The sequence below is a fragment of the Melopsittacus undulatus genome, chromosome Z (genome assembly GCF_012275295.1).
Source record: "Melopsittacus undulatus isolate bMelUnd1 chromosome Z, bMelUnd1.mat.Z, whole genome shotgun sequence".
In the NCBI taxonomy this organism is placed as follows: Eukaryota; Metazoa; Chordata; class Aves; order Psittaciformes; family Psittaculidae; genus Melopsittacus; species Melopsittacus undulatus.
Genome location: NC_047557.1, coordinates 13,381,900 through 13,395,853, shown reverse-complemented (window position 1 = coordinate 13,395,853; position 13,954 = coordinate 13,381,900). Strand labels below are relative to the sequence as shown.

The 13,954-nt window shown below is 37.9% G+C and overlaps 1 protein-coding gene across 1 annotated transcript in view; it reads right to left on the bottom strand.

Annotated features, from left to right (window-relative positions):
* Positions 1–13,954, bottom strand: part of NIPBL (NIPBL cohesin loading factor) — a 152,613-nt gene that overhangs the window by 95,448 nt on the left and 43,211 nt on the right.

The following is a 13,954-nucleotide window of genomic DNA, read 5'->3' as shown; positions in this document are numbered from 1 at the left end:
ATAAAGATCCAAACTGTAACAAAGTCCATACTACTTAAAAAATAAATAAATTTAAAAAATCACAATAATTTCAACTGCAGTTCCAAAACAACAAAACTTTGTGAAGATCACACATTACAACCCACTATTATACTAACGAAATGAAAAAATAAAAAATTGCATATGGTGTTTATGAAGGCAAACAAAAGAATTCGACATGTATGTGACTACTTACTATAGACAGGCACCTGCATTAACAGTTTTGGTAATAGTAAAAAGACTCCTGGAAACATTTACATTATATACTAAGGAGACTGAAGTCATGATTTGCTGACTTCACAAGATGATATTTTAGAGAATTACATACAATACATACATACCAGGAGATCACTGTAATTTCCTTACTAATTTTTATCTCCTTTCTTACACCACACTGATGGCAATATATAGGACATCGCTGCTAATAAATACATACAGATTCCAAGACAGACAAGGAAATTAAAGGTTTTAAGTCTTTTTCATGCTCAAAGTTTTAATGAACCATTGAAGTTAAGTTTTCAAGCTTTCCCTATCTACACACAACTGAATTCTTTGACAAAAAAATCAACACCGAGGTTAAACAGAACTGACAATGAGTTGACTTCCTTTGCTGAACCTGCCACAGTCTCGTTCTCACCACTAAACTACAATTGCTTATTGAAAATATCATATATTATAGGTACAGAAATCTAGTTAAAGAAACATATAGAGAGATACTCTGTGTGAGCTGCTGGTTTTGTGGTGGGTTTTTTGATTATTTTTGTTTGGACGGTTTTTGGTTTTTTTCTTTAATCCAGGAGAAAATGGTCTTCAAAAACACAGTCTCAAATACTACTTGATACTTGAAGACTTTTTAACCTGAAATGAATATCGGTACACACAGAATTTCTGTGGTTTCTTCGTTCCATAAATTAGCAATTCTTCATGAAAAAAAAAAAAACTACTCCAGTAATAAGTCTGCAATAACAAACCCACAAAAAAACAACAGTTTTTAATTTAAGCTTTCATTTGAAGTTTAGTAACTAAAAAAACTATATAACACCTCTGACAGATAAACCATATGTTCAATTAGAAGGTCAAGTCTGATGACTTTCTCTGTCCTTATAAACTGTATCAAAGCTGACTAAGGCCACACCACTAATCAGTATTGGTGGAAACTTTGCATGCAACATAGAAACAATGAAAATAAGAAAAAAAAATCCATTCACTTTCTCTTCCTATCATCTGGGATAGCTGTACACATCAGAGGCTGTAACTACTTCAAGTCCTTTTTTGGTATTACTGTCACAGGAATTAAATTATACAGCTATTTAATGGGAAAAATTCCTCCAAAACCAGAAACTCAGAAATCAGACAATTAGAAACCTTCTCCACAGATACATGATGAGAAACCAGAAATGGCAAAACCTGAGAGTGAAGCAAGTGCAGTAAGCTAGTATGGTCAGGGAAGAGCAAACTTTCTTTTGTAAGAGGAGAGTAAAACGGGTTGGTTTGTTTAGCTAACAAAACAAAGGTCAAGAGGGGATGAGGTTGCTCTCTCTAAAGCAGTCAAAGAAGGTTACAAAGGAAGAATGTTACAGTGCAATGCTAACACAACAGTAAATGGGGCATGAGTGCAAGCAAGAATCTTAGAATCATAGAATAGTTAGGGTTGGAAAGGACCTTAAGATCATCTACTTCCAACCCCCCTGCCACGGGCAGGGACACCTCACACTAAACCATATCACCCAAAGCTTCATCCAACCTGGTCTTGAACACTGACAGGGATGGAGCATTCACCACCTCCCTGGGCAACCCATTCCAGTGCCTCACCATCCTAACAGTCAAGAATTTCTTCCTTATATCCAGTCTAAACCTCTGCTGTTTAAGTTTCAACCCGTTACTCCTTGTCCTATCACTACAGTCCCTAATGAATAGTCCCTCCCCAGGATCCCTATAGGCTCCCTTCAGATACTGGAAGGCTGCTATGAGGTCTTCACTCAGCCTTCTCTTCTCCAGACTGAACAGCCCCAGCTTTCTCAGCCTGTCTTCATACAGGAGGTGCTCCAGTCCCCTGATCATCCTCGTGGCCCTCCTCTGGACTTGTTCTAACAGTACTGTGTCCTTTTTATATTGAGGACACCAGAACTGCACACAATACTCCAAGTGAGATCTCACAAGAGCAGAGTAGAGGGGCAGGATCACCTCCTTCGACCTGCTAGTCACGCTCCTTTTGATGCAGCCCACGATACGGTTGGCTTTCTAGGCTGGGAGTGCACACTGCTGGCTCATGTTCATTTTCTCATTGACCAACACCCCAAGTCCTTCTCCGCAGGACTACCATTAATTTCCTTTTTGCCCAACCTGTAGCTGTGCCTGGGACTGCTCCGACCCAGGTGTAGGACCTTGCACTTGGCATGGTTAAACTTCATAAGGTTGGCATCAGCCCACCTCACAAGCGTGTCAAGGTCCCTCTGAATGGCATTCCTTCCCTCTAGCGTATCAACAGAACCACACAGCTTGGTGTCATCGGCAAACTTGCTGAGGGCACACTCAATTCCGTTGTCCATGTCAGCAACACAGATATTAAACAAGACCGGTCCCAACACCAATCCCTGAGGGACACCACTCGTTACTGGTCTCCAGCCGGACATTGAACCATTGACCACAACTCTTTGAGTGTGACCATCCAGCCAGTTCTTTATCCACCGAGTGGTCCACCTATCAAATTGATGACACTCCAATTTAGAGACAAGGATGCCATGTGGGACAGTGTCAAACACTTTGCACAAGTCCAGGTAGATGACCTCAACTGCTTCACCCCTGTCCATCACTTTTGTAGCCCTGTCATAGAAGGCCACCAAATTGGTCAGGCAGGATTTCCCCCTAGTAAAGCCATGAAGAAAGAAGAAAATGAGAAGGGAGCTTCTCACCATCAGAGCTGCCAATATTTGGAAGAGCTTCCATTAAGAGTAGTAGAGATAAGCATGGATCATACTGTTGTTACGGAAGTGACAGGATGTAGTTACCTGCACCAGCCGGGAACTACACACAGCAATTCAAGAATTCTGCCTCATAAGTTTTTGTAAGTATGAGAATGTGAGTAAACAGATGAGAGTAAACAAAAGACCAAAAGAGATGGGATTAAATAATGAGATTAAGTTATACAACAGGAACAATACAAAGAAACCACAAAGGAGTATCTGGATCCAAATACTGTGTCTGTTGTTTTGAGAGTGAAACTTTTATACAACTGGTAAACAAAGTGGGATACAACTCCAGAACTAGAGACTAAAATCCAGTCATATTTGATGTCACCAAGAACATCAGTAAATTCACTCAGTTAAGGAATTTAAAATATTGGGGGGGGGGGGGTGGGATGGCAGTTCAAGATCAGATAGGCTCTTTCACACAAAAACAATGCTTTTACACAAAATTAGTGCTTTAGTGTGAGGTGTCCCTGCCCATGGCCGGGGGGGGGGGGGGGGGGGGGGGTGGGGGGGTGGGGGCGGAACTAGATGATCTTAAGGTCCTTTCCAACCCTAACTATTCTATGATTTTAAAATATCAGAAGATCAAGCAACAATTAATAGCCTGATGGATAGACAAGTTTTCTTGCAGCTCACAATTAGTTGAGAAGAATCAATAATTTACAATATTTAGAAAATTATCATTATCAGCTTTGCACAGTAGCTAGTTCCAGTAGTACAGCATTTCTACCTCTAGACTGAAAAAATGAAACTGTTAGTTAAATTAGCTAAACTAAGGAAATCTCAGAACTGCTGCACTGGAAAGCATTTAAACAATGCATCAAATTGTAGCATAGCAGCTCAAACGGAGAAGTAGAAAATCAATTTATAAATATGCAAATGAAGTCTTCCACATTCAGTATAGGTGTATTTAGACTCCTGCTTCTTTATAAGAAAGAAGATATACTGTGAAATTCTCACAAAGAAACCACACTGCACAAAGGAAGTGATACAAAGAACCCCTCAGTGAAATGAAAACAAAGAAATCACAGCATATATTGAGAATAATATATGAAAAAGCTATCATCCTAATACACAATAATAAAGTGAAGCCAATGCAATATAGCAAGGAAAGTAATATTACACAAGCTTATGCTATGGTTAATAAGTATACTTTTGAAGTGCTACTTTTGTATGCAGTCTTCTTCCTCCTTTTTTTTTTGGTCAATTATGTATATTCTCCTTCACTGCAAATTAATATTCGAAAGAAAATTACTATCAAAATGTTAAATTTAATGTGTTGTGGGTTGTTGGGTTTTATCTTTTCATAAGTAGAAAGTAAATATGTGGCTGGTAAAATACTCTGTAGCATGGACATGGAAAATACTGACTGCCTTCAGTGGCACCAATTGTGTCGTGTGGATCCTCTCCACAGCTCGTATCTCTCTGCATTTTTCATTTCTCACCATAGCACTGGATTAATGGCAGAGTGGAAAACTAACAAGAAACAAATCTTTTTAGAGAGAATGGACAGGCATAGGTAAAATTAAAGAAGAGAGGATGAAAGTAAGTTGCGAACAATTGTATGCAAAGAGATGACCACAACCAAGGAAGGGGGAAAAAACCAGACCAAAGAAAAACAATCCAAGCAAACAAATAAAATTAAACCGTGAAAAATCCCAGAAAAAAAAAAAAGACATAAAATCCAGTGGTACTTTTCCAGCTACTGCAGCATCTGACTGTCAATGAAATGACAAGAGGACTCATGACCACTTGTTACTATATGAAGTTTCAAGCTCTGCATTTATGAAACATTCGTCCTTAAAAAAAAAATCAGTTCTTCCCAGCTCAGCTATATGCACGCATGATAACAGTGGAAAAAAGAATAAAGGGAAAAATCTGTTTATGTGCTGTAATAAACAGGTTGAACAGTAAAGCAAAGGTAAGTAACCAACTTCATAATTCAGAAATTTCCTAGTACGTTTAAATGTTTAATTTTTATGAATACCCAGGGTATTCTTCAATTTATTATGATGATTTTAAAAATAGTTTGTATATGACTGACAACATATTTCTGAGAAGAATATGAGAGACAAAATTAGGCAGATTAAAACTATGTTTTAAAGAATGACTATATTATTTGATCTCCATGTTTCTATTTTTCAAAGCATTCTGTTAAATAGAATACTTTAAATACACTTACGTTTTATTTAGTTTATATTATTAAATCTTAATTTAGAATTAAATACTTCAAAATGTGGTTTTCATTTCTTATATGCTGAGTAGCATCATATTGATGTAACTGCAGCACCATGATCAAAGTTGACTTCTGTAGCAGCACGCTGAAAGTAAACCAGTACAGCTCATGTATTAGCTAGTTTATAATTTTGGTGAGCAGTGGACTTTTTTCTTGCTTTTAGACAAGGAAACATGCTAGAAATTTAAGAATCCTCACCTCACAGCCAGTTTTAAACTTTCACATTTTGCAATGAACTACCTTTCTTGCTAGTCACTAAATGAAGCTCTGCTATTTAACAACCCTTACTAAAACAAATAAATAAATAAAACCACTTAAAGAATGAGGGAGATGCAGAAAGAGACTGAACACTCTCTAATTCACATTGAAACATTGAGTGAGGTACATCAGACAGATTTACCCACAAGAGGGCACATTTCTTGTTTCCATACCACAGTTACAGTACACTAAGTTTCCAGAACTAAATGTAATCAAAAACGTCGCCAAAAAATACTAAGAAAGGAGATACAGTTGTCAAAACACAGCCTAATACGTAAGTACCTGAGTGGCGTGGGGGAGAGGAGAAACATACACATTCATGATATACAGCATTTCAACACTTCAACAACACTACGTCATAGAATAGTTAGGACTGGAAAGGTCCTTAAGATCATCTACTTCCAACCCCCCTATCATGGGCAGGGACACCTCACACTAAACCATATCACCCAAAGCTTCATCCAACCTGGTCTTGAACACTGACAGGCATGGAGCATTCACCACCTCCCTGGGCAACCCATTCCAGTGCCTCACCATCCTAACAGTCAAGAATTTCTTCCTTATATCCAGTCTAAACCTCTGCCGTTTAAGTTTCAACCCATTACCCCTGGTCCTATCACTACAGTCCCTAATGAATAGTCCCTCCCCAGGATCCCTATAGGCTCCCTTCAGATACTGGAAGGCTGCTATGAGGTCTCCACTCAGCCTTCTCTTCTCCAGACTGAACAGCCCCAGCTTTCTCAGCCTGTCTTCATACAGGAGGTGCTCCAGTCCCCTGATCATCCTCGTGGCCCTCCTCTGGACTTGTTCTAACAGTACCGTGTCCTTTTTATATTGAGGACACCAGAACTGCACACAATACTCCAAGTGAGATCTCACAAGAGCAGAGTAGAGGGGCAGGATCACCTCCTTCGACCTGCTAGTCACGCTCCTTTTGATGCAGCCCACGATACGGTTGGCTTTCTAGGCTGGGAGTGCACACTGCTGGCTCATGTTCATTTTCTCATTGACCAACACCCCAAGTCCTTCTCCGCAGGACTACCATTAATTTCCTTTTTGCCCAACCTGTAGCTGTGCCTGGGACTGCTCCGACCCAGGTGTAGGACCTTGCACTTGGCATGGTTAAACTTCATAAGGTTGGCATCAGCCCACCTCACAAGCGTGTCAAGGTCCCTCTGAATGGCATTCCTTCCCTCTAGCGTATCAACAGAACCACACAGCTTGGTGTCATCGGCAAACTTGCTGAGGGCACACTCAATTCCGTTGTCCATGTCAGCAACACAGATATTAAAGTCAATCTTAGAAAAAGTCAGAACTGCAACTGCACATTGATTAATCATTGATCAAGTTGTCTAAAGTTAAAGTAATAATGCAAGAAACTAGGAAGCTACCTGATATTAACCTAACTTGAACAACCGATGAAGAGTAGTGCTTGTAGCATATCGAAAGAGGTAAAGAGAAAGGGAGTGAGAGGAAAGTGCTGGTGTCAGAAATCAAGACTCATCATTAACAATAAAAGCCCAAGAAAATTCATCAGCATTTATGAAACCAGGATGTTCACAGCACAGACAGAATAGTTTCACCTTCTACAATACTAGGTACAAAAAATTGTTTGAAAATACAAATACAGGTATCTCAGAAGCACAAAACCAGATGAAATTCAGTGTATCAGTGAAATTTGTGTTGGATTCATGAAGTGATCAGCCAGTGCAATCAGCGATGCTGCCAAAGCAAATGAAAAATTATAAAGTTTGAGATAAAAATTACCTAGACCAATTTTTAAACCCGTATTAGCATAATGTTTTTATTACCACTATTCCCATAACAGGTGCTCGAATAACTACAAACACTGTGAGAAAAGAAACCTTAGTGAAAATGACTGTAATTGTAAGCTGGTTCTGAATATAAAGAAAGCTTTAGAAAAAAAATTTTGAGAAACCAGCTTCTTCCTCTGTGGCTGCTACCACATTCTTTTGTGCTCCACTGTTCTGGTCCATAACAATGACACTAATGTCTCTGCTGCCCATGGAATACTAGTGGCAGTAGCACCGTAGTAAATGGCAAGAGAAACCCCAGTAAAGGTGGTGGAAGCATACACAGTATGAGAGGCCTGTGGATTCCAGGCAAGATGCCTCTAAAGCAGAAGCACACATATTTCCTCCAGGGTAAAATAACAAAGCATTGAATCTGTAATAACTCTTCCTGTGGAACAAGAGGAGGTGAAATGACACAATTGGACCATCACAAATTTTAAAAGTAAAAAAAAAGGAAAGAAAAAAAAAAACCATCAGACTAAGTCATGTGCAGAGAGCAGATACCAGTGGGTAGTATGCAGCTTCCCTGATATACATGATGCAGAAGTAGTCAGATTAGTTTTAAGACAAAGACACCAAGCTGCATGTTGCGGTCGACATGCTGGAGGAAAGGGTATAGCAACCGGCAGAACACAGACACATTTGAGAAGTGTGCCAATGCCAACCTCATGAAGTTCAATAAGGCCAAGTGCAAGGTCTTGCACCTTTATCAGGGCAATCCCAAGCATCAAAAGAAGTGTGACCAGCAGGTCATGGGAGATGATTCTTCCACACTCAACTGCTCTCATGAAATCCCAACTCCAGTCCTGCATTCAAATCCTGGGCCCTCAACACAAGAAACACATGGACCTGTTACAGCAAGTCCAGAGGAGGCACAAAGATGATCAGAGTGCTTGAGCACCTCCCCTCTGAAAACAGGCTGAGTTAGTTGGGCTTGTTAATCCTGAAGAAGGCTCAGGGAGACCTCCAAGCAGCCTTCCAGTACTCAAAGGACGGCTACAAGACGGGTGGATAAGGAGTTTTACAAGTGCAAGTATTGACAGGACAAGAAGGAACGAAGGACTGATTATGTATTATGAAAACAAAATTCACTATGAGGGTGGAGAGGTATTGGCCCAGGTTGCCCAGAGAATCTGTGGCTGCCCCATCTCCTGCAGTGTTCAAGGCTAGGCTGGATGGGGATTGGAGCAACCTGGTCTAGTGGAAGGCGTCCCTGCCTGTGGCTGGGGGGTTGGAACTGGATGAGCTTTAAGGCCACTTCCAACCCAAACCCTTCTATGAGTCTATGATTCTTTGTGAATCTCTAGGAGGCAATGCTGACTTTTATTGTAATTGCAATTACAAAGGGTCAAAATACATTAAAACACAGTCTCCTGAAAAGAAGGAGCAGGTTTCTAGCAGCATTAGAACCTTTTTCTGCTAAAGCTGTATCCTTCTTCAAAGCACAGGAAACTTTCATTTTTATTCATTAGATGTGATACAAAAACTAAAAAGTACTTACAAGCAGTGTTCTCCACATTAAAAATAACATCTCATATATTTAATTTGGATGCCTTGGCATGAAGAACTCTTTAAAATGAGCCTATATCAAGTACTTCATATACAAATGAAACATTTACCTAACAAGTAAAGGCCTATTCTTTCAGAAAACAGAATCTGACCCAAAAATCAAATTATATTTACAAAGTGTTGTGATGATCAACAAATGTAGCTTATTTCAGCAAAAGAGAAAAAAAAGTAAATCTCAGAATTACTAAATTTTATGGAAAATACCCTACGTGTCAATGAGGCTACGTAAATAAGAATACAGCTTTACAGAAAAGTGTATTTCTTGCTATTTTATTAGAGAAGTAATGCAAAACAGAATCTGTTTAAAAGCCTTAATGTAAGGCAGCTCAGTTGTCTCCTTAAAACACAGTGATTAAGTGAATGTACCATAAATCTTGTACCTGGTACAAAAGTAAGATACTAATGGCTCCTTCTCATTAGAAAAGTGATACAAGATTGAATCATACTGATAAGGTAGCAAAAACTAAACCAAAGAACTCGTATGTTTTAAAAATTCAGCTTGTATAAAATTCACATTATTTTTGCAGGCACAAGTGCATTGATAGCTATGAGTCACACAATACCTTAGAAGTGTAATTATATTTGCCAGTTCTGCACAATAAAGTAGGTATAACTTCTGCCAGGGAGAATCCAGCAATTCAGGGATTTCCACTCCTTTTCTATCTTTTTAAGGAATAAATATCCTCTTTATGAGATTCATTCATGTCAAAGTTCCTAACACTACTGAGAGCTACTGAATTTTTTTGTCCTGCAGAAGCAAATGTAGAATTAAACTGCAAAAACCTAACTTTGTTAGGCAGCAGTCATATTAGGTGTAGCTGAGAAATTCAAACATAAAGGGAAAACCCCAAGCAGTAGTTCATGCATATCTGCACTACATAATCCACACACAACTTTTATTCCAGCAAAGTAGAATGTCTGTAATTGTGCTTTTTTTGGTGAGCACAGCCCTTTTGCTTGCTCAGGCACACAGAGAAGCAGACACTAGATACAGTTCATTATATTGAAAGAAAATAACTAAGAGATGAAGAAGAACATGAACAATTAAAAGGGTTATGCAGGTCAGATTTGTCAAATAAAGAACACTTTAGGTTGCAACACGCATCTTTGTTAACGAAGTAGTTCTGACAGGCATGAGAGGAAGTAGCAGCTTGTTTTTTAATTTTCTCTTGAATGTCTCATTTATGTTAGCTGGTAGTAGTGCTGCTCTTTTCTAAAAACATTTGTATATTGACATTTACTTCTATTTTAAAGACTTTTTTTCTTTAATTAGGTTGGATCCTAACCAGGCTAAAAACCTACTGACTAAACACTGAACCAAAACCTATTTAATTCAGCAGTCTTTTCCAATTTTTAATCTTGCATTTCTGTCTTTGAACTCTCTCAGATGATTCATAACCTTTATGAAACAAAACTGAGAAGAAATAAACCTGTTGAGGCAGCAGGTGATTTTGCACAAGTCTTCCAGTTACATATCTTTTGCCTCATTTTTGAATCCGGAAAACAATTAAAATCCTTCCAAGCTTCTTTAGTACACTCTAAGAAAACAGACACACAAGTTTTTCTTTAGATATGCACAATAAATGACAACGTAAAAATTTACATAAACAGATTTAGTGTGTTGCATTTCAAAAGCGCCTGCTTTTTTGTATTGGAACTAATATTGACCTATGATACCTTATTCCCTTTGTCCTAATACTCATCTCATTGCCTGTTTATCAACTTCAGCTCTGTGCATGTTTAAGACTGATGCTGTACAGCACTGCAGGTGGCTATGATGCTTTTTTTCTCGAGTGCTGTATTATTTCCCCTCAACCCCTTATCACAACAATGCAAATTCCTCTTTCCAGAGCATCTATGATAGCTCTCTAACACAGTTTTCTCCCCTCACATCAAATCCACTCCCACACCTCAGTTGCTAGATGGAAGAGAAAGCATGTGCTATGGCCTCTTCCTCAATGGGGACACGAGTATCTCTCCTCTATCCACAAATCCAACTTCAACAAATAACTGTCTTGAGACTTTCACCCTCTAAAATATAACTGAAATTAGCTGATGCTTTCCAAAATTATCAGACTGAGGACTTACAGATAAACAGTGTAATGATCATTAAGGAGAAAATTATTAAATAAATCAGTGTTTTTACTGACTATATACAGAAACACAAAGATCTTGGTTTCTACTGTCCTACTGTACACACTTCCACAATTGCTAGCAACGGAATTATTTTTGTAATTTTACAGTATTTGCTACCCAATTTCTTTTCCATTTGGTTCATTTTACAAAAGGTAGCTTATATTGCTCATGCAACATACAGATAAGACACACTCTCTCTAAAGGAGAGTATGCTAACTTTAAAAAGCCAAAACCTCCAAAATAATACAATTTAACATTTAAATTAACCTTACTAACATCTTGCCAAACCACTCTGATTGGAAAGACTGAACATGAGAGAAAAGGTAACTTTAAAAAAAAATGCAGTGTTAGTGTCTAATAAATAAAATAATCATGCAAGAGACTTCAAACATACAAAAATTTTCATCGATTGGTTACTGATTTTATAGTGTTTAAAGTCTAAAATTGAGGATTACATAAACTTTTTTGCATACAACATCCAACCTAGCAATCCTAAAAAAGTAAAGCTCCATGATTTTTTTAACTACAAAAGTATGATTACTAAAAACTCAGGAGTCCCTGATTCTTCCTTTATGTTTGTTTTTTTTAATTATCTCCCTATCCTATTCAATTATCATTCCTAATAACATCACAAACAAAAATATTATAAATGAGCATGTAAAAGAGTATCACTAGTCAGCCAAGATAATCCTTTTCTCAACTGCACACATACTAAAAGCTTTTTTTCATATGAGCATTGTAGTCAGCTAAACTTTTGAGTACAATGAACTCAAAGAGCACAGGAAACAAACACAGACTACACAAGGAAAAAAACATATTCAAAGTTATCAATAAGCCCTTAAGTATATAATACACAACATCTAGAGGTATAGTGCTGGAATTACTGTTAATCAACTAAACCCAAACAACGACCATCTCACCATGATTAACGAGGGCTAGATGGTAACGAACAGGTATGTCACAATATCTAGCAAAAATACTATATTAGGGTAGGATCTTTGTACGTTTGGGGATGGATTCACACAGCTATCCAGGAAAGAACCCTGTGCCATCTTGAACTGCTGCTGCTGATTCTCCTATGGCTGCAGCACGAACACAACAGAAGTTTCTTTTGCTCACAAACTGTACTGAAAGGAGGGATACAGTTCCAAGAAAAGCATTTATCTAAAGTGGTGTTTCTCTCATCTTATTGATCATCTTCCATATCCTACCCTTGACAGTCTGCACATATTACAAATCTAAACCAAAGCTACCTATTTTGCAACAGGTTAAAGCAATTGGTTTGCAAAGCTGCTTACAGGCTTCAATCAAGCTTAACTTCCCAACTTTCAAATTTTTCAAAATTACCAATATCACAGCATAAACAAACATTCCATCAATAACAATCAGGTAGAATTTCAAAAGTATGATGGCCATGCACAAACTATTTTCACCTGTTGAACATTCTCAGCCCACCTCCACAGGGTACTACAGAAACACAAAGAAATACAGAAGAGCTCATGACACCTGAAAGCATACTTGTCAAAGTAATAGTCTAGAGCAAACCGAAAGGTAGGTAGCTCTACAGATACGATTACCACAACCAGCTAGTGTAAAACAAGCACAACGAAGAACACTACCTTAAGGAAAACCTCCTTACCTGTAGAAGCACCATAAAACATGCATCTGTGTTTTGATTAGGTTTTTCTTCTTTAACAGACTTAACTATCTCAAACCAGTATGAAATCTTCATACATAAGTAGAGTTCACTCAATGAAAATTAATTTCACGGTAAATAAAACCAACTGAATTCCAGCTACTAATTCTGAAAGACAATATAAACTTAGATGTTCAGTGTAGCTCAAGTAAATCACTTGAAAGCATTTCTTCCTGTTAATTTACATTAAAAGCCTGAAGTGTTGTTACATAGACATAGTTTGAATAGTCCCTTTAGTTTCTATTTATTTGGACAAAGTCACACATCTGGAAAACAGTTCAGGTGAACACAAATAATACACCTGTGATTTAGCTGTGAACTAGCTCTGGTTTTGTTTCTCCAAGAAACAGTGAAAATTCTAGGTTTCACATTGTACATTTCTATGGTACACTTCTGGTACAAACTTATCAATCAGAACAAAAGTGAGTAGAACAAATAAAATAGAAGGTTTACTATGACATCTCAAGACTGAATCATTGCTAATCTAGAGGGAGAACAATGTCAAAACCAAGGTATACCACTGGAGACCATGTAAAAACACTGCAGATCATGTAAAGAAATTAGACTGTGGGAGATCAATAGATTTTATTTTCACTTTAAAGAGCAAAGCAGGATCATAATCCATGACACAAAAAGCTGAGAAACTATGCTAAAAATTTCACTTCATTTGCAGACTATTTTGAAAAACACAAAATACAGCCCTTCCATAATGGCTGTATCCTCCTTCCATGGCAATTCCAGAAGGCACAAGGCTAGAGGAGACAAAGAAGACCAAAATGCTCACAGAACAGTCTATGAAACTAATGTGATTACCAGCCAAACAAGTTAGCCTTTGCTGCCATTTTTCCCACATCATGATGTCAATCACACATCTTGACATCATGATTCATCCCCTTCCTCCATAAAACATGGTCTGCCCATGCAGATATTTCTGCAGAACTCTCCTTTTCATTATGCAACACAAAGAACTGCAGAAAACAAGTAACTTCAAATTTGAAAGGACTAAAAATTACCATCTATCTAACACTGGAACTGAAGAATGATTTTTAGTATCAATGAGGTAGATAGTCCATGATAAGAAATACCAAGGACAGTGCATATATTCAATTTCCTTTCCCTCTTCCTGTCCTACCCTTCCAGGGTGAAGGAAATAATAGAGGACTACTATTCTGCTCATGCATCCATGATTTTGCATATCCCACTATTTTTCTCCCAATTAAAAAAAAAAAAAAATAAAAAACTGATGTATGTAATGATG